General features: G+C 37.0%; 1 pseudogene; it reads left to right on the top strand.

The window, feature by feature from the left end:
* Positions 1–223: 223 nt before the first annotated feature.
* Positions 224–475, top strand: LOC141511392 (small ribosomal subunit protein eS21 pseudogene; annotated as a pseudogene).
* Positions 476–20021: the final 19546 nt, after the last annotated feature.

The raw sequence follows: 20021 nt of genomic DNA, 5'->3' as shown, positions 1-20021 counted from the left end.
AAGTTCAAGGACTATTCCCTTTAATTTAGAAAAAAACCTGCTATCTTATTGTCTGATCTTGTTATCTCTTATACTTTATGCTTCTTCTTTAAGGATATGATTTCTCTCTCATCACACTCAATTTGGATCAATGTACAACATAGAAACAATGTAAAGACTGACAAATTCTTTTTTTCCCTCTTCCACTGCTCCTGCACCTGCACTTGGCTCCTCAGTTTCCAACATGCAGAACGATGCTGGTGAGTTCATGGATCTTTATGTACTGCAGAAATGCTCTGCGAACAACAGGATCATTGGGGCCAAGGACCACACATCCATCCAGATGAACATGGCCGAGGTTGACAAGGTCACTGGCAGATTCAACGGCCAGTTTAAAACATATACAATTTATAGAGCAATTTGTAGAATGGGAGAATCTGATGACTCTATTGTCCGCCTGGCAAAAAATGATGGTATTGTTTCAAAGAACTTCTAATTGAAGAAATCTTGTGGAATGTTTTAGTAAATTAGAAAAACAGCAAAAAAAGACTGACAAATTGCTTTCTGTGGGGAGGGAGGGAAGTGAGATTGGGGGAAAAATTGTAAAACTCAAAATAAATAAAATTTAAAAAATGACTTTAATATTTAAAAAAAAATAGAAATGACCAATTGGAAAAGGAGTTGCAAAAGGTAAATGAAGACTATTCTTCTCTAAAAAAAGAATAGAATCCATGGAAACTAATGACTTTATGAGACAACAAAAATCTGTTAAACAAAACTGAAAAAAATCAAAAACATAGAAGAAAAGATAAAATACCTTATCAGCAAAACTACTAACCTAGAGAATAGAACCAAGAGAGACAATTTAAGAATCACTGGGTTTCCTGAGAACATTGAGAATAAAAAAAGTATAGATCAATAATTCAGGATCTTTTGAAGGAAAATTGCCCTGATATCATGGAACCAGGGGGCAAAATAGTTATTAAAAGAATATATCGATTCCCTCATGAAAGGGATCACAAAATGAAAACACCAAGGAATATTGTGGCCAAATTCCAGAACTCAGATAAAAGAGAATATCCTAAAAGCAGCCAGAAAGAAACAATTCAGATACCAATTAGCCACAATAAGGATTACATAGGACCTGGCTGCATCAACATTAAGGGATCAAAGGGCCTGGAATACAATATTCTGAAGAGCAAGAGAGTTTGGAATGAGGCCAAGTATTCACTATCCTTCGAAACTGAGCCTTCTTTTCCAGGGGAAAAGATGGACATTGGATGAAATAGGAGACTTTCAACTTTTCCTGATGAAAAGACCAAAGCTAAATAGAAAATCTGGACTTCAAGAAGGAGACTCAAGATGCATGAAAACATAAAGAAGGGAAAGAAAAATCTGCTATCCAATAAGATGAAACTGGCTATATCCCTACCTGGGAGGAAGATTCTTATAACTCTTGAGAATTGTAACTCTATTAGAGAGCATATACTTAGCCAGAAGTAGTGGACACTCATAACTTCTTTGTGACTCAGATACAATGATTTAAAAACAATATTTTCTTAAAAAGGTGGGGGGGGGTCAGTAAAGAGACAGGAGGATGGAGGAGATTGAATGGGGTAAATCACATTACATGAAGAGGTACAAAGGACCTATTGCAACAGAGGGGAAGAAGGAAGGCAGTGAGAATCTCACTCTCATCAGATTTGGCTCAAAGAAGGATTAACATATACAATCTCAGTTAAGTTAAGAGACTTATCTTACCTTTCAAATATTAAAAGGGGAAAGTGGGGAAGAGGAACTAATAGAAGGAAGAAGGGGTAAAGAGAGGTGAGGGGTTGTGTATAAGGGGGCAAACACATTGAAGGAAGTTGTATTCAGAAGTAAAATACTGGGGAATATGGATAAAATGAAAAAAGTGGGGAAATATAAACAGAAGGAAGATGCATGAAGAGCAATAAAGAGGGCAGCTAGGTGGTGCAGTGGATAGAGTACCAGCCCTGGAGTCAGGAATACCTGAGTTCAAATCTGGCCTCAGACACTTAATAATTACCTAGCTGTGTGGCCTTGGGCAAGCCACTTAACCCCATCTGCCTTGGAGAAACCTAAAAAAAAAAGAGCAATAGTTAGTAATTATAACTTTGAATGTGAATGGGATGAACTATCCCATAAAACATAAGCAAATAGAGTAGATTAAAAAACAATCCTACAATATGCTGCTTACAAGAAACTTATTTGAAGCAGTATTTATAGAGTAAAGGTAAAAGGTTGGAGCAGAATATATTTTGCTTCAGTTGAAGTGAAAAAGACAGGGATAGCAATCCTTATCTCAGACAAAGCTGCTGCTAAAATAGATCTTATTAAAAGAGATAGGGAAGGAAAGTATATCCTCCTAAAAGGTACTATAGACAATGAAGCAATTTCAATACTAAATATGTATGTACCAAGTAGTATAGCATCCGATTCTTAGAGGAGAAGCTGAATGAGTTACAGGAAGACATAGACAGCAAAACTCTACTGGTGGGAGATCTCAACCTCCTTCTCTCAGATATAGATAAATCTAACCATAAAATAAACAAGAAGGAAGTTAAGGAGGTAAATAGAATGTTAGGAAATCTAGACATGATAGACCTTTGGAGAAAATTGAATGGGGATAGAAAGTAATATACTTTTTTCCTGTAGTATATGGCACTTAGACAAAAATTGACCATATATTAGGGCATAAAAACCTTATAATCAAATGCAGAAAGGCAGAAATAGTGAATACCTCCTTCTCAGATCATAATGCAATAAATATCATGTGCAATAATGAACCACAGAGAGACAGATCTAAAACCAATTGGAAACTAAATAACCTCATTTTAAAGAATGAGTGGTCAAACAACAATTGTAGAGAGAATTAATGATTTCATCCTAGATAGTGACAATAACTAGGTAACATACCAAAACTTATGGGATACAGCCAAGGCAGTTTTTAGGGGATATATTATATCTTTAACTGCTTACATGAATAAAATAGAGAAAGAGGAAATCAATGAACTAAGCATGCGATTAAAAAAATTAGAGAAAGAACAAATCAAAAAACCCCAATTAAATACCAATTTAGAAATTATAAAACTTAAAGGAGAAATTAATAAAACTGAAAACAAGAAAACTATTGAACTAATAAATAAAACAAGGAGTTGGTTTTATTTAAAAAAACAATAAAATTGATAAACTTTTGGTTAATTTTATTAAAAAAGAGAAGAAAACCAAATTACTAGTATCATAAATAAAAAGGGTGAACTCATCACCAATGAGGAGGAAATTAAAATAGTAAATCTGGAAAAACCTATAGAACATGCAAATGGAAAGGCACTATAGAACATAGAATGTTAAGACATAGAATATTAAGGTTTGAAGGGCAGAGGTATGCTGGAGTCAATTTATAACCAGTTCTCACAAGCCAATTGCTAATATTTTAGTGTGAACATTTTCTCTTTAGAAATCAGCAAAACTGGAATTTGATATATTATTTTGTTGATTGTTTGGATTTTAGAAAGTCACAGGAAAAAATGTTAATAACACATATTAAACTTAAAAGCATTTTATATATATATATATATATGTATATATATATATATATATATATACATATATATATATATATATATATATATTCTTTCCCCCTCCTGTCCCATCCCCAAGAACCTGTTGCTAAACATTTACCAACATACTACTGAAAGGTACCACTGAGCATAGAATGTTAAGATTAAAGAAGCCAATAGGACATAGAATGTTAGGGCTGAAGCATAGACAACAGAATGTTTGGGCTAGAAGGAACCACTGAACATAGAAGGTTTGGGCTGGAAAGACCACTAAGAATAAAATTTTGGGGGTTAGAAAGAACAATTAAACATAGAATGTTGGAGTTGGAAAGGATCATAGTAAATAGAATGTTAAGGCTGGAAGGGCCAATAAAGCATAGAATGTTAGAGGTGGAAAGACCAGAGAATATAGAATATTAGGGCTCGAAAGAACCATTGAACATAGAAGGTTGGAGCTAGAAAGGATCATGGAATAAATAATGTTGGAGCTGGAAGGAATCATTGGGCATAAAATGTTGAGACTGGAAGGAACCACTGAGCACAGAATGATGAGGATAGAAGGGACTATTGAACGAATTGTTAGGATTGGAATGGTATAAAGAACATAGAATTTTATAACTCAAAGAGATGAAAGAATATAGAATATTGGGACTGGAAGGGTCCCAGTGGAGCATAGAATGTTAGGGATGAAAGGACCATAGAATATAGAATGCTAGGGCTGGAAGGAATCATTGAACATAGAATGTTGGGGGTAGAAGAGACCTTTGAACATAAATGTTGGGGATAAAAGGAACCATTGAGCATAGAGTTTGGGGGTTAGTAGGGTCAATAGAAAATAAAATGTTAAACCTGGAATGGACCATAGAATATAGAATGTTAAGACTGGGAGGGTAAATAAAGCACAGAATATTGGAGATGGAAGGAACCATATTAGAGACCATTTCTCATTTTTCAGAGGGATGCTCAGGAACTTGAAAGAAAAGTGTTGATGTAAAGCTGAGACTAGAACCCAATCCTCCTACTCCTTGCCATGACCCAAGCTTCAAAAGATTTAAGACAGGTCATTGCTCTCTTCCTTAGGAACAAATCCAAGTCCCCTTATTTAAGGATAGCCTATAGAACAGGACTCTTTTGCCCAGTAGTGGTTAAGGACTGGAACTCCACTCTGATGACACACACTGGGGATGGTAAATGTCAGATCCTGTGGTCTGGGTTATTTATACCTATGAAACTTTGGGAAGTGAAACTTTTTCAGAGCCAAGTTGTTTGGGGTTGAGTTTCATAGACTTGGACCACAGAAGCAGGGTTCCTGGCTCAACCTGAAAGACAATGAAATAAGCAAAGGGGATGTGGGAAGGAGAGGAGAGGAGCAGTTCACAGCTATGGCCCATACAGGAGAGAAGATAATCAGAGCCCACTGTGGGGATTCCCAGGTCAGAAAAGGGCTAGAGATTCACACGAACTCTATACCTTCTCTATACCTTCTTGAAAGCATATCTTGAGTTCATTGGATCATAGATTTTATACTTTAAAGGGACCTTTGAGGTCATAAAATACAAGCCTTTTCATTTAATACATGAGGAAGCTGAGACCCCAAAAGGTTCTTAGTTCACATAGGTGACTTATGTCACATAGGTGATATGGTCACATAGATATTAAATAAATATCTGAGGTAGGATTTGAACCCAGGTATTCTTGACTCCAAAGAACATAGAATGTTGGGGATGGAAGGGCCCAATAGAGCATAGAATGTTAGGGATGAAAGGACCATAGAATATAGAATGCCAGGGCTAGAAGAAATCATTGAACATAGAATTTTGGGGTAGAAGGGTCCATTAAATATAGAATATTGGGGTAGAAGGGACTATTGAAAATAGAGTTTGGGGGCTGGTAGGGTCAATAAAAAATGGAATGTTAAAGCTGGAATCCTATTACCAGATATTTGGAGGGGGGGGAATCTGTGAACTTGGAGAGGAAAAATATATCCACATGATATACATATATATATATGCATATATGTATATTCATATAAACATATACATATACATATGTGTGCATATATACATATAGAATGTGTGTGTGTGTGGAGAGAGAGAGAGAGAGAGAGAGAGAGAGAGAGAGAGTGTGTGTGTGTGTGTGTGTGTGTGTGTGTGTGTGTGTGTTAAATTTCGGTTAGAGACCACTTCCTGGCTAATAAGAAGAATGCTAGATTTAGAAACGAAAGACCAGAGTTAAAATTTTACTTCTTGGACTATCTATTTATCTATCTCTATAGTTAACATACATATGTCTCTTTACTTTTGCTAACCTCTAACTGAAACTTACATTTTTTTGATTTATTAAAAATAATATTCTAAGAAGGGTCTACAGAATTATCTAAACTGCCAAAGAAATTTATAACATAAAAATGGTCAAGAATCTCTGCATTAAAGTTGCTCTTTCTTGTTAAAGTTAAAATAAAAAATATACTATTCAAAATTCACAAACCTAAGTATAAAATGAACTTAAATCATTAAACTCTCAAAAAAAAAAATCTTTGCATTACATGCTGTCTTTCTAGACAAGGACATTTGCCTTCTAGTTTGATCTTTCCTATCTACTTGCCATTTAATTTTTCCCCCAATCCTCAATTGGACTAAATGAACTCTAAGCCCTCTTTCTGCTCTTACATTCTAGAGCTCTATTATCTATGGACCCTTTGGAGAAATGGTTAAAACATTTGCTATACTGCAGGCTTTCCTTAAAGGTTAAGGAGAACCAGGTCATGAATTTCACTCCATTTAGGTTATCTTATTCTTTAGGGAGAAAAGTACCATTTTCTAATCATATAGATTGAGCCCCTAAATCTGAAGAGATAACTCTCTCTCCCAAAACAGATACATTCTTCTATTATTAATAATGAAAAAAAATTTTATTATTATTACTAATAATAACACAAGTTCGAGACTTAGTTGATAAAATTAATCAATACAATAATAGTTAACATGTACTGGCGTGGGGGGGGGCTATTTTCAATTGTCCTGATCTGTGTCTTGCCTGCTGGACCCAGATGGCTCCAGAGAAAACGAGGCACTTAAATCCAGCTCACTTCCATGGCATGACGTCACCTTCCTGATGTCATGGAACTCTTTGAGAATGAAGGTCAAACAAGAATAGCATGTATCCTCACAACAAATATGTATAGAAGGTAATAATAATAATACAGATAAGGAAACTAAGGTTGAAAAAGACTAAGATTTTCCCAGGGTCTCATACTTTGTAGGTATCTAAGATGGGATTTGAACTCATCTTCCTGGATCCAAGTAACAACCTAATAACAATAATAGTGAGGTGATGATTTCATTGATACAGAGAATTTCCATGTGAAGAAATACCTTCTACCTTCCTGCAACTTTTAGTCTTATGGAGCTGTCCAGAGTACTGAGAGGTGAATGATTTGTCCAAGGTCACATAGTCAAGTAAATTCTTTGATAGTAGGGATTGTTTCATTCATTTTATTTCTATCCTCAGCACCTCACACACAGTAGACATTTATACTTGCTGACTGATTTATTGATTTCATTGTTGTTCAGTTGTTTTCCAGTAGTTTTCTAGTTGAAAATACCATTTAGAATTTTCATGCAAAGATACTGGAGTGATTTGCCACTGACTTCTTCAGCCTATTTTATAGTTGAGGAATTAAGACAAACAGGGTTAAATGACTTTGTCCTGGGTCATGCAGCTACTAAGTGTGTGAGGCAAGACTTTAATCCAGCTCTTCCATGTCCAATACCTTATCTACCATACTATGATTTTCCATTCACTTAAAATTATTCATTACGTTGGAATGACTACAACATAGATCAAAATATTTGGCTTATATAATGGAAGCAGGCTATAGTCTGGTACAATCATAGGATCACAGAATTTAGGTGGAAAAGGGCCTCAGTAGCCAACTATTCCAAAGCATTATTTGCTATTTAAAACAGTTGAATTATTGGAATGGTTTGCCATTTCCTTCTTCAGTTCATTTTATAGATGAGGAACCAAGGCAGACAGGGTTAAATGACTTGCCCAGTATCACACAGCTAGTATATGTCTGAGGTCAGATTTGACCTCATGAAGATGAGTCTTCCTGATTCCAAGTCAAGTGTTCAATCCATTTCAATTCCTAACTGTCCTTTCCAAACCATATGCCCAAGGAATTCCCACTGAAACATACGCAATAAGCATTCATCCAGTCTTTGCCTGAAGACCCCATAGTAAGGGAAACCTCAATACTTCCAGAGAATTCCATTCTGTATTTGAACACTGTTAAACATTAGGTTTTTTTCCCTCCTTACATCAATCCTAAATTTGCCTCCACATAATTCCCACTTTTATCTCCTGGTTCTGTCCTCCTTTGTTGTGTCAAAAAGAACATAATAGTCCTTCAAATGCTTGAAGACAGTTATTATGTCTCATATTTGTAGAACACTTCAAAGCTTACAAAGCACAGCTCTCAGAACAACCTTGTGAGAGAAGTAATTACTGATAAGAAAATTGATGTTCTTAGAGGTTAAGTGACTTGCCCTTAGTCATACAGTGTCTGAAGTTGAATTCAAACCTAGATCTAATATGTCAGATACCATACTGTGCTTCCTGGCTAATAAGAACAATATTGAATTTAGAAACAGAAGTCCTGGGTTGAAATTACACATCTGCAATTTATCAGCCATATGACTTGTACATATCTCCTATAGGATCTTGATTCTTTGATCAGGCAGTCTCCATCTCCCTTACATTTTTTTAAAAAAAATTTATTTGGGTCAGCTAGGTGGTACAGTGGATAGAGCACTTGCCTTGGAGTCAGCAGGACCTGAGTTTAAATCTGACCTCAGACACTTAATAATTGCCTAGCTGTGTGGCCTTGAGCAAGTCACTTAACCCCATTGCCTTGCAAAAACTAAAAAACAAAACAAAACAATTTTATTTATTTAAGGCAATGGGGGTTAAGTGACTTGCCCAGGGTCACACAGATAAGTAATTATTGAGTGTCTGAGATCGGATTTGAACTCAGGTCCTCCTGACTCCAGGGCCAGTGTTCTATCCATTGTGCCACCTAACTGCCCATCTCCTTTACTTTCTTTATCCACTACACCACTACGCCACCACCCCCCACCATCTCCTTTACTTTCAACCTTTCCTCATCCACCAACTGCTTTCCTGCTACCTTCAAACATATTCAGATCCTCCTTATGCTTTTCTCATCCCATGACCCACCCTACCCCTCATGCTCCTACTTCCCACAAAAGGGATCACATAGAAGAGGGGTACGTTGAACCAGCTTGGACAATTTTCAGTGTGAACATTTACAACTTGGAAAATAGCAAGGATTAGCTTATTATTTTCCCGATTGTCTAGTCTTAAGAAAGTCATGGGGGCAACTAGGAACCTGTGTGACCTTCGGCAAGTCACTTAACCCCATTTTTGCCCATGGCCTTGCAAAAAACTAAAAAAAAAAGTCATGAAGAAAATGTTAACTGCAAAGTAAACTTGAAAGTATATTGTGATCCAACCATTTCAAGAACTTTTGGAATTATTCCAAAAGAGTTATTTTGTATAATCTTTGGTCAAACAAAGTGATTAAGGAAAAGAACCTATATATTCTTTTTTAAATTAAAAAAAAATTTATTTAAGACAATGGAGTTAAGTGACTTACCCAAGGTCACACAATCAATTATTAAGTGTCTTGAGGTCAGATTTGAACTCAGGTCCTCCTTACTCCAGGATTGGTGCTCTATCCACTGTGCCATCTAGCTGCCCCAAACCCATATATTCTAAAATATTTATAGCAGCTTTCTTTGTAGTGTCAAAGAATTAGAAATCGAAAAGATGCCCATCAATGGGGAAATGGTTGAATAAGTTATAGTATATGATTGTGATGGAATACTACTGTGTTGGAAGAAATGACAAGAAGTTTGATTCTGGGAAAACTATGGAAAGACTTGCATGGAATACTGCAGAGTGAAATAAGCAGAACCAAAAGAACATTGTATACAGTAACAGCAATAATAGTGTTTGAAGGGTAATTATGAATGACTAAACTTTTCTGAGTAATATGAGCATTCAAATCAACTATGAAGGAAAATGTCAAACACTTCCAGAAAAAGAACTGATATATGGAACTATGCATTATGTGGTTACATACACACATATATGTGTATATATATTTGAATATATTATATATATATATTTTAAGTATATTGTGAATGCATTTGGGAGACAGGGAGATCTGGGTGTCAAACATTAACCCACAAACTGCTGACAAAAACCCAAGTTAATTAATCCTGAAGGCCTAACCGCTAAAAGGTTACATTCTCTTTGGCTTATTAATATTCCTTTCTTTAAGGTGTGATATGGAATATCATTTTTGTTTGTTGTTCACTTATTTTCAGTCATGTCTGACTTTGTGACCTTATTTGGAATTTTCTTGGCCAAGATACTGGAATGGTTTACCATTTCTTTTTCCAACCAATTTTACAAATGAGGAAACTGAAACAAATAGGGTGAAGCAACTTGCCTAAGGTTACATAATAAATATCTGAGGGGCAGATTTGAACTCAAGAAGATGTCTTCCTGATTCCAAGCCCAGCTCTCTATCCACCACACCTAGCTGCCTTAGAAAATAAATTTGATATAGGTAAAAAAGTTTGTTTTTCTGAGGTGAGATTAGAGAATATACATTTGATATGATCTCGTGATTTTCTCCAGTTTTATTCAGCAGTTTTTAATTAGAAGTAGAGGAGACAGATGATGGGAGCAATCCAGAGCAGAAGTGTGCAAGGTGTGAGCATCAATTAGTACAGGAAACAAGGGTGTAGAAAACAGAACAATACAGAGTTGAATCAGTTCACTATAGGAGGCATTCACCTGCTGAGCACTCTGTCTGTAGTCTCCAAAAGGCAGATAACTAAAATACTTGGGGATATTGGGGTCACCTAGAGAGGTTGTGCTATTTTCACTGTTCCTTATGAGGCTTCACAGATATGTTTCTCAAAAAGTTAGTCAGAAAAATTAAAATTAGTTCTTTTAATACATTTTATTTAAGGCAATGGGGTTAGGTGACTTGCTCAAGGTCATACATTAAGTGTCTGAGGCTGGATTTGAACTCAGGTCCTCCTGACTCCAGGGCCAGTGTTCTACCCACTGTATTACCTAACTGCCCCCTTAAACTTAGCTTTTAAAATTAAATTAACTTAAAATTAGCTTTTAAAAAAGACACTTATACCACCATGACTAAGCTGCCTATACACCATGGAATTTTCATCAACACCTGAGGTCTTCTTACTGTGGATATTCCTTTGCCACAGGGAGTATGTTAGGGTTTTTTTTTTTTTGGCAAGGCAATGGGGTTAAGTGGCTTGCCCAAGGCCACACAGCTAAGTAACTATTAAGTGTCTGAGGCTGGATTTGAACTCAGGTCCTCCTGACTCCAGGTCTGATGCTCCATCCACTGCATCACTTAACCTCCCCTGGAGTATCTTTTCTAGAAGTATTCCAGACTTCCATGCAATGAATCAACTACCTTCTAAACCTGGAACGTCCCTCTGCCAAGTCAACCCTCTTCTTTGCATCAGTGAGGGGTTCTGTTTTGATGCCAAACCCAGACTGGTCATGTCTCTATGACTCTAAGTTAAATTTACTTCTCTCATAGACTTCTTGTAGTATACTTGCTTGTTGCCTACCTGCTTAATCAACTTACAATCTGGACAAAAGGATCATTTATTTGCCATACTTTTCAGTCACCTATGCAATTAAGATGTAAAGTGCCGTAACAAATTGTTTAGAAAAGGTTTTGACTCTATATTTCTGTCAGGTATTCCCCTGGCAAAGATTTTGTAAAAATGAGAAAGTAGGTGTAAGAATCAGTAATTATTGATACCTTCTTAACACTTAAAATAAAGTCTTCCATCAACTTTTAAAAAATAGACTTTTTTGATAAGGGGTAACAAAAATACTAGGAACGAAATACTCTTCCCTCTCAAAAAAAGACCTGAAGTGAACACACAAGATTTATAAGAAAAGTGAGCTTAACTTGGAATACAAGAGTAGAGAAATGTAGACAGCACATGTGGCAAAGAAGTAATGCAATTACTGCCTTAAAAGTCCTTTTCTTTCTTTGTAAAGTCATCATCACATTCATCCTGGAATTCTTTGTTCATCCCCAAGGATCCTTTCTAAAATTCATAGCTAAAACATTTCTCCACTGAGATGGAAATGATCCCTGAAGCTACCTTTCCTCTCTATTGGATATCACTTTACATCCATAGCTCTCTGCTCCTGATACATAGGCTTCTAGTGTCATTGACCACTACCACTCCAATGAGCATTGAATATATAGTTGCCATTCAACTCTTACCACTAAAAGGAGCTCTGTCGGGACCTCTAAACTTGCTACGTTTTCTCAACATTTCCATTCAAAATACCTATTTTCATAAGATCAAGAAAGAATAAACAAAAATAAACAGGCATCCAGGTGTTCATAGTTTCCATGCTCCATTGCTATTGTTTTCTTTGGGAACCTGACTAAATTTCAATAGCTCTCCATCTTTCTCTCTTTCCTCACTGTATTTTGATATGGAAAGATCCAAGAGGTGACCTTGTGAGTTCAGGAGATCCCAGAGTTCCATCAGAGACATCTGAAGGCCCAGTGGTTAGTGGCTGGATGAAGAACAGAGTCTGCTGGAAACATAATGGCAGAGAAAACACCTAGACATGAATGTTGAAAGTCAATCTCCTAAGAATGGAAACAATTTCAGGGAATATGACCCTGGAAAAGAGAATGGTCATCTGTGGATCCTAGAAAAGCATCAGCACTCAAGAGTCTAGGATAAAGTGATACTTAAGAGGAATTCCATGAAGGGTAAAAAGGATATCCAAAATCAGGAGTCATGTCTCTCATGTTACTTTAAATCTCCTCAGGGACTTTGGTTTGCAGAGGGTGTCCCTAGTTTAGAGAAAGTATTATTGCCACTACTTTTCCTGTCTTCTAAGTAAATTTCCTTTCTAAAAACTAATGCAGTTCAACTAAATCTGATGAAGCTACAGGGTTATAAACACCAACCCTTCAGGGTAATATGCATTCATCCTGTGGGGACCCAACCTGTGAATGCAAGCTGGAAGTGGAAATGTGAGACCAGGGGAGGTTCTATAATAGTTATTTTAGAGACTGAGGGTTCACCATGGCCCTCTTCCTTAAATAAGTTTTGAAAGAGTAGGAATTCACAGAGGGAGGATACTGTGTAAGAGTGAGGCAGTTGTTAAGGAAGAGAAGCCTGGAGAGTGGAATGAAATGTGTTTGGGTCCCTCCAAAAATAAAGGTAAAAGCAGGCAATCATCAAGCAGGAAAGCAGGTCCAGGGTTACACTTTATAATTTCCTGACTTTTGGTTTTCATTGTTTTGTTTTTCTTGCCATTGTTCTTTTTTTTTTTTTTTGCAAGGCAGTGGGGTTAAGTGGCTTGCCCAAGGCCACACAACCAGATAATTATTAAGTGTCTGAGACCGGATTTGAACTCAGGTACTCCTGACTCCAGGGCTAGTGCTCTATCCACTGCACTACCTAGCCGCCCCTTGCCATTGTTATAGTCATTGTATACGTCAGTCTTCCAGGTTTGCTTCCTTCCCTTACATTGTTTCCTATAAGTCTTCTCATGCTTCTCTGCATTTATCCAAGTTTACAACTTAGATGTCATCCTCAACTCCTTGATCCTTCTCACTCTTCCTTCCCCATGTTCAATCAAATGCCAAGTTTCTTGTTTTTTACATTGAATTTTAATTTTATTTTTCCTCAATTACAGGTAACAATTTTAATAGTTATTATTAATATTTTATATTCCCCCAATTATATGAATAATAATTTTTAACATTTGTTTTTAAATTCTGATTTCCAAATTTTCTCCCTCCCTCCCCATCCATTCATTGAGAAGGAAGCAATTTGATATAGGATATAGGTTATATATGGGTAGTCATGAAAAATGCATTTCTATATTAGTTGTGTTGTAAAAGAAAAACATGGACCAAAAAACAAACCTCAAGAAAAATAAAGTTAAAAAGTATGCTTCTTTTTGTATTCAGATTCCACCAGTTCTTTCTCTGGGGATGAATAGCATTTTTTATAAGCCCTTCAGAGTTGACTTAGACCATCAAATAAAAAATTTTAAGATTCTTAAAAAAAAAAATTGAGTTAGATGAGCACTCCTTAGTGTTGATAAAGAATGTGATTCACCCCAGAGACAGAGTTGATGGTATCTGAACACAGACTGAAGCACATTTTTTCCTCTTTCTTTCACTTTATTTCTCCTTCCTATCTTTTTTTTTTTTTTTTTTGCAAGGCAAATGGGGTTAAGTGGCTTGCCCGAGGCCACACAGCTAGGTAATTATTAAGTGTCTGAGACTGGATTTGAACCCAGGTACTATTGACTCCAAGGCTGGTGCTTTATCCACTACCCCACCTAGCTGCCCCACTTTATTTCTCATGAGGTTTTTGTGGCAGGAGGAGGGATTATGTTTACTCTCACAACAAGAATATTTTAGTAATGTGTAAATCAATAAAAAACAAATAAAAAAGAAACATTCAAAAAAATTGAGTTCTATATTCTCATCTTCTTGGCCTCTTCCCTACCCCCACCTTGAGAAGGCAATTTGACCTAGACTTAGCCATGTTGCAAAAGGAAATACAGATTTTTAAAAAAAACCCAAGTATAATAAAGAAAAAAATTAAAGTGTTTCAATCTTCGTTCAGACTTCAACATTTTTTTCCTCTGGAAGTGATTATTAAGTTTCTACCATTCTCTCTTCTGACACTAATGACACCCTGATGCAGGCCCTCATCACTTCACATCTGAACTTACTGCAATTGTCTACTAGTGGTCTACTAGAGGTCTACTACCTCTAGATTCTGACTTTTTTTAGGTTTTTGCAAGGCAGTAGGGTTAAGTGGCTTGCCCAAGGCCACACAGCTAGGTAATTATTAAGTGTCTGAGACTGGATTTGAACCCAGGTACTCCTGACTCCAGGGCTGATGCTCTATTCATTGCACTACCTAGCCGCCCCAAGATTCCGACTTTTTTGTCTTCATCTTTCCTTTCCCTTCAATATCTCTCTGTTTCTGGAGTCATCTTTGCAACCTGACAAGTGAGCCAACTTCACCCAGGGAAGCTGAGCTGATTCAGCTGAATAATGGGAGAAACCTATTCTAGCTGGTGACAATCCTAAATGTCCAATGCCCATGTGTTTCTAGCCACATTGGACAACACATCTATTCCATGGGTACATTCCCTGAAGATCTCCCAGCTGTCAGTCATATGGAAAAAGGAAACCTTAGGTGACTGGCCATATTACAAAACTTTCTCCTCTTCTTTCCCAAGACAGTCATTTAAAAACACAATACAAGCCAAATAGAGACTTCCAAGGTGACTCAGGCACTTAGGAGATGACAGACATTGCATCATCAGTCCCTTGTATGCCTTGTTTTGGGGAGGGTGGGAAGGGAAGGATTGTACCAAGGACAGACAGATGGTCTTGGAAATGGGGGATTGGGGGGTGAGAAATTGAGCCCTTTATTTCACCCATTTATGATACATTGTCCTTTGAGGAACTCTTGAGAAGAAAATGTTAATGCCAAAGTGGAACAGCCAGTCAACCAGTCATCAACATGTGTGAACAGATCAAGGATGCCAGGACATTTTCTATGGTTTGTAGGAGGGTGGAGATTCTGAAGAAATAGATGTTCCTATCCCTGGTTGACCTCTAGAAGCTTACAGGAAATTGGAAAGACAGAAAAGAAAAAGAAGAAGGAGAAAGAAAGAAAAGCAAAGAAAGAAAGAAGGAAGGGAGGGAGGGAGGAAGGAAGGAAGGAAGGAAGGAAGGAAGGAAGGAAGGAAGGAAGGAAGTGTGTGTGTGTGTGTGTGTGTGTGTGTGTGTGTGTGTGTGTGTGTGTGTGTGTGTGTGTGTGTGTGTGTGTGTGTGAGAGAGAGAGAGAGAGAGAGAGAGAGAGAGAGAGAGAGAGAGAGAGAAAGGAAGGGAGAGGGAGATTTGGTTTATAGTGAGCAAAAACTATGAAATAAACCAAGTTTTTCTTCAGCCCCAGGACTTCACCTTTATGCTCATTTCTCTTCTCACTCCCATATTGGACTTCCCTACTCATATCCACAATGCTCCTATGTTTTCTCCCCTCTCTCCTTATCAAAATTGTTAAGGTTCCGGTATCCCTTCTAACTTAATTAATGTCCTATGAAATTAGGGCAATGAGGAAGGGAAGAGAAAGCAGGAAATAATCTCCTCCTAAGAAAAGAAGAATAGCACTCTAATCAGTGAAGATTGGTCAGAAATGTGGAGGACAAAACTCCAAGGAGTCATATAAAGAGAGGTAGGGATTGAGAGGAGGAGACACTTGCATTTTGGGGGTATATATTGTCTCCTCTTTAGACAAATAATAGCTAATAATAATAGTTAGCATTTATATAGTCCTTTTATGGTTTGTAAAACAATTCTAATATATGATATATTATACATGTATTTTATATATAATGTATAAATACAATACATATAAAATACATACACATATACATAGATAGACTGACAGGCAGACAGACAGACAGATAGATAAACTTATTTGATCCTCACAACAACTCTGTGAGGTTGATACCTCATTTTACAGATAAGAAAACAGATCAAGCAAATTTAAATGATCAGCATAGAGTTAGACAACTAGTAAAGTAAAAGATTTGAATTCATGTCTTTTGAATTCTAAGTCTAGGGTCCCATCCACTAGTCACCTATCTCCTTAAACTCAAGGACAGTTTTAGTTTTGTATATCTAGCACTGTGTCTGCCACCTAGAAGGCAGTTAGTTAATGATGGTGATGGAATGATTCATTGAGGTTCAAGCCAAGGAGATCAGTACCATATAAAGCAGGAAGCATCAAGTTCTAAGGGTGGGACTGTAAAACTCAATAAGTCCCCTCAAGCCTTTCATTTTTTAAGGTGGATAGCCAAACTTCCTGCCCCCAGATTTTGAGTCCTCCTGACTCAGCTATACAAATATGGCTGTAAATTTGGACTTTCTTTGAAGATTTTATCCTCTATTAAAGAAGCTCCAGTCAGACAACAGACTGAGAAAGAGGATATAATAATGACACACCCTGGAGAAATGAAATCACATTTGGACATCCACTCACTCAGCCTATATTTGTCAGAGATCTTATGATCAAAGATCTAGATAAATGATGAAGGAAAGAGACCATCCAATCCAATCCCCTCATTTTAGAGAGATAAAGAAACTGTGGCCTAAAGAGTCACTTATTTCCCCAGTAAGGACTTAATGCGGGTCAAACAGATGTTGAGCTTCAGAGCTGGGACTTGAATTCAGGATCTGTAATTGAAAGGTTAGCATTCTTTCTATGCCCAACCTTGCTTAAAATCCTTCATAATCAGTCAATTACCATTGGGTTCTTTGCCTGACTCAGTGGCTGCTATTTTGTTGTAGATGAAAGGAAAGTAGCATCCCAGTGTTTTGAGTTTTTCAGTCAGTTCAACATGAATGCCCCAAGTGGCAAGGGTTGACCTTTGGTATCCAGACCAGTGGTAGTTGAGATGAGGACTCATCCAGTGTCAGACCACATCTGGACTTAAACTTGATAAGGTCAAAGTTGTATAGAAACTTTGGTAAGAGTGAGTTCACTCTCCTCAGAGATCAAGGTGGTTTAGAGGATATTTGCCTCCAAAGGGTTTTGAAGAAATGTTTGTAATTTGTTTTTTCTTAAATCTTTGAAATGAATATCCCTTTGTAAAAGCTAGAAGATTAAATGTAACTGGCAATGCTACTCACCTAACAACCAACAGTAGCAGAGAATGGATAAACAAATGAAGCACTTATTAATGTACAAAGCACTGTGCTAAGTACTGAGCATACAAATGGAAAAATAAGGGTTACTGCTCTCAAAGAACTCACATTCTATTTGGGGTGCATTCAATTTTTCATTTGTGTCTATCTCCTTGTGGCACTATTTGGGGTTTTCTTGGCAAAGATATTGGGAATGATTTGCCATTTCCTTCTGTAGGTCATTCTGCAGATGAGAAACTGAGGCAAATGAGGTAAAAACTTGCTCATGGTCATATAGCTAGAAAGTGTCTAAGGCCAGATTTGAACTCAAGAAGATGAGTCTTCCTGACTTCAAACACAGTAATGTAACTACTGCACATAAGAAAGGATTCAGCTGCAAGTCAGATAGAAAGTGCCCATGGCCCTTAAAATGCATCAACAAAGCACATCATAATGCTTCTTCTTTAATGTCACTGCCTCTGATAAAATTCCAACAGTTACCCAAGGACGTTGATTTTCTGAGTCTTCAATAAATGTGTCTGTAACATCTCCAGGAGCAGTTTCCAGGCTGCATCTCCATAGGAATCACTTCCCTGATGACTTTCAGTAACTGGGTGAGAAGTATTGGTACTGCAAATGTTCTTGGATTCATTGTCTTCAGTTGTCTTCTTCAGGGTCTAGAGGAGATGGCAAAGGTAGTTTGATCCACCAACACATGCATCCTGTGTCTCCCTTCATTGCTTTAGCTAGGCTGGCTTGCTTACCTTATGAGTAACAGCTTGTGGGGAGGACTGGCCTTTCTCAAAAGGAGTTGCTACCTCTGATGACCATGAGACCTGGAAGCAGGACTGATGATCCAGGGGTGGTGCTGCCTCTCCAAAGAAAGGAAGAGGCACCATTGACCCTTCAGAGGGTCCTAGAACCTTTAGGGGTGGACATAGCCAGCCTGAATCTGGGAGAGTGAGAGCACAATATATTCATTACACTTTTATTTTGAATTGGATAAGTCTACCTCTTCTAGCTGCCATGTCCTACTCCTGATCCTGACACATTAAGAAACACATTTATTCTAATCTTTAACTTATACTGAACTGATTTTTCTCTTACTCTTAACTATCCTCTATTTTTTAATTAAATGTATTTATTTATTTTGAATTTTACAATTTTCCCCCCTAATCTTGCACTATCTTCTACTTCTAAAAGAAACTTTTGGGTTCCCCTTTATTCTTGTTTTTGTTTTTTGGCAGTTGAGCTAAGACTCTCTTTTAAAGGTCATCAATGATCTTATCACCAGTTCTAGTGGCCTTTGCTCAATTGCTGTTCTCTTTATCCTGTTTGTTACATTTGACACATACTTCAAAGTTTCTCTCCCTTTTCCTATTCTTTCTAATCACAACTCTTACAACATTATCATAAACTGTCTCAGCTAGGTTTGGGATGGTTGATTGATCCATTTGATTATAATTGATTGAAAGGGAATCAGGAAGCCCTGAATTCAAATCCTACCTCAGACACTTATTAATTATGTGACCCTGGACAACTCATTTAAACACTGCTCCAGTTTCCTCCTCTATAAAAATGACCATAATAATAACACCTACTTCTCAGAGCTGTCATCAGCATGAAATGAGTTAATATATTTCCCATCTCATTATATAATTTTTGGCCCTTCTTTGGACATCAAGCCCCTAGGAACCTCATCATTGAGAAATATCATCATCCTACAGGATTCAATCAGCTTTGGTATACAGACCTCATCAGCACCCTCTGTCCCCCTGACTGAATAGCAGGTCAGGAATTTCAAAATCTCTGTTTAAGGAGGAGGATCCTGTCCCCCTCTGCCAGGGATCTTCTTCTTGCCCTCCTTTTCAACTTCCTTTTACATATATAGTCTTCCCTCATTAGGTTATAAGCTCCTTTAGGCCAAGTAATGCATTTAATAAATATTTATTGACTCATTGTCCAATATGTAATATACTTTACAAACTTTAAAGTGCTGTATAAATATTAACTATTATTATATTATATATGATTATTATTCTTCCCAAAGAATACTTAGAAATTTTTATACTTCAAAATATTTAATCCATTTGAGTTACTCCTTCTACTCACCTCAGATCACAATCCCTCTATACCTATTCTATTCCCATCATTCATTCATTCATCAAACACTTACTTTGTGAAAGGCATTGTGCTATTTGCTGCCACCCTAAAAAATGCCTTTTACTTCATCTGATAGATCAAGATGACATAGCTAGATAACAAGCAAAGTGTAGCTAGAAAGAACTAATAAGGGATTTTTCCCCAGATGGAGAATCTGATGTCTAGGTGTAGACCCTTGGTTGTGCACACATCTGGAGGGAAGAACCCTGTCCCAGAAACAGAGGTTGTCCTTCTTGTTGCTTGAGAAGCTCTTAGATCTGATGAAAGAATAGAATAGGTTGCTTCCTCCACAGGATATGTGTATGTGTGTGTATGTGCACCTTGGTAAAAGAAATTGTCAAATTCAAATAATTTGACTCTAAGTATTCCATTTATGCCATTTATGCAAGAGAACCTTCCCATTATTTGTATGGTAGAGTCAACTGAACCATGTACATACTGTGTCTTTTCAG

Source organism: Macrotis lagotis, chromosome 2 (assembly GCF_037893015.1).
Source record: "Macrotis lagotis isolate mMagLag1 chromosome 2, bilby.v1.9.chrom.fasta, whole genome shotgun sequence".
In the NCBI taxonomy this organism is placed as follows: Eukaryota; Metazoa; Chordata; class Mammalia; order Peramelemorphia; family Peramelidae; genus Macrotis; species Macrotis lagotis.
Note: the sequence above shows the minus strand (reverse complement) of the source record. Positions and strands in the feature narration are given on the sequence as shown.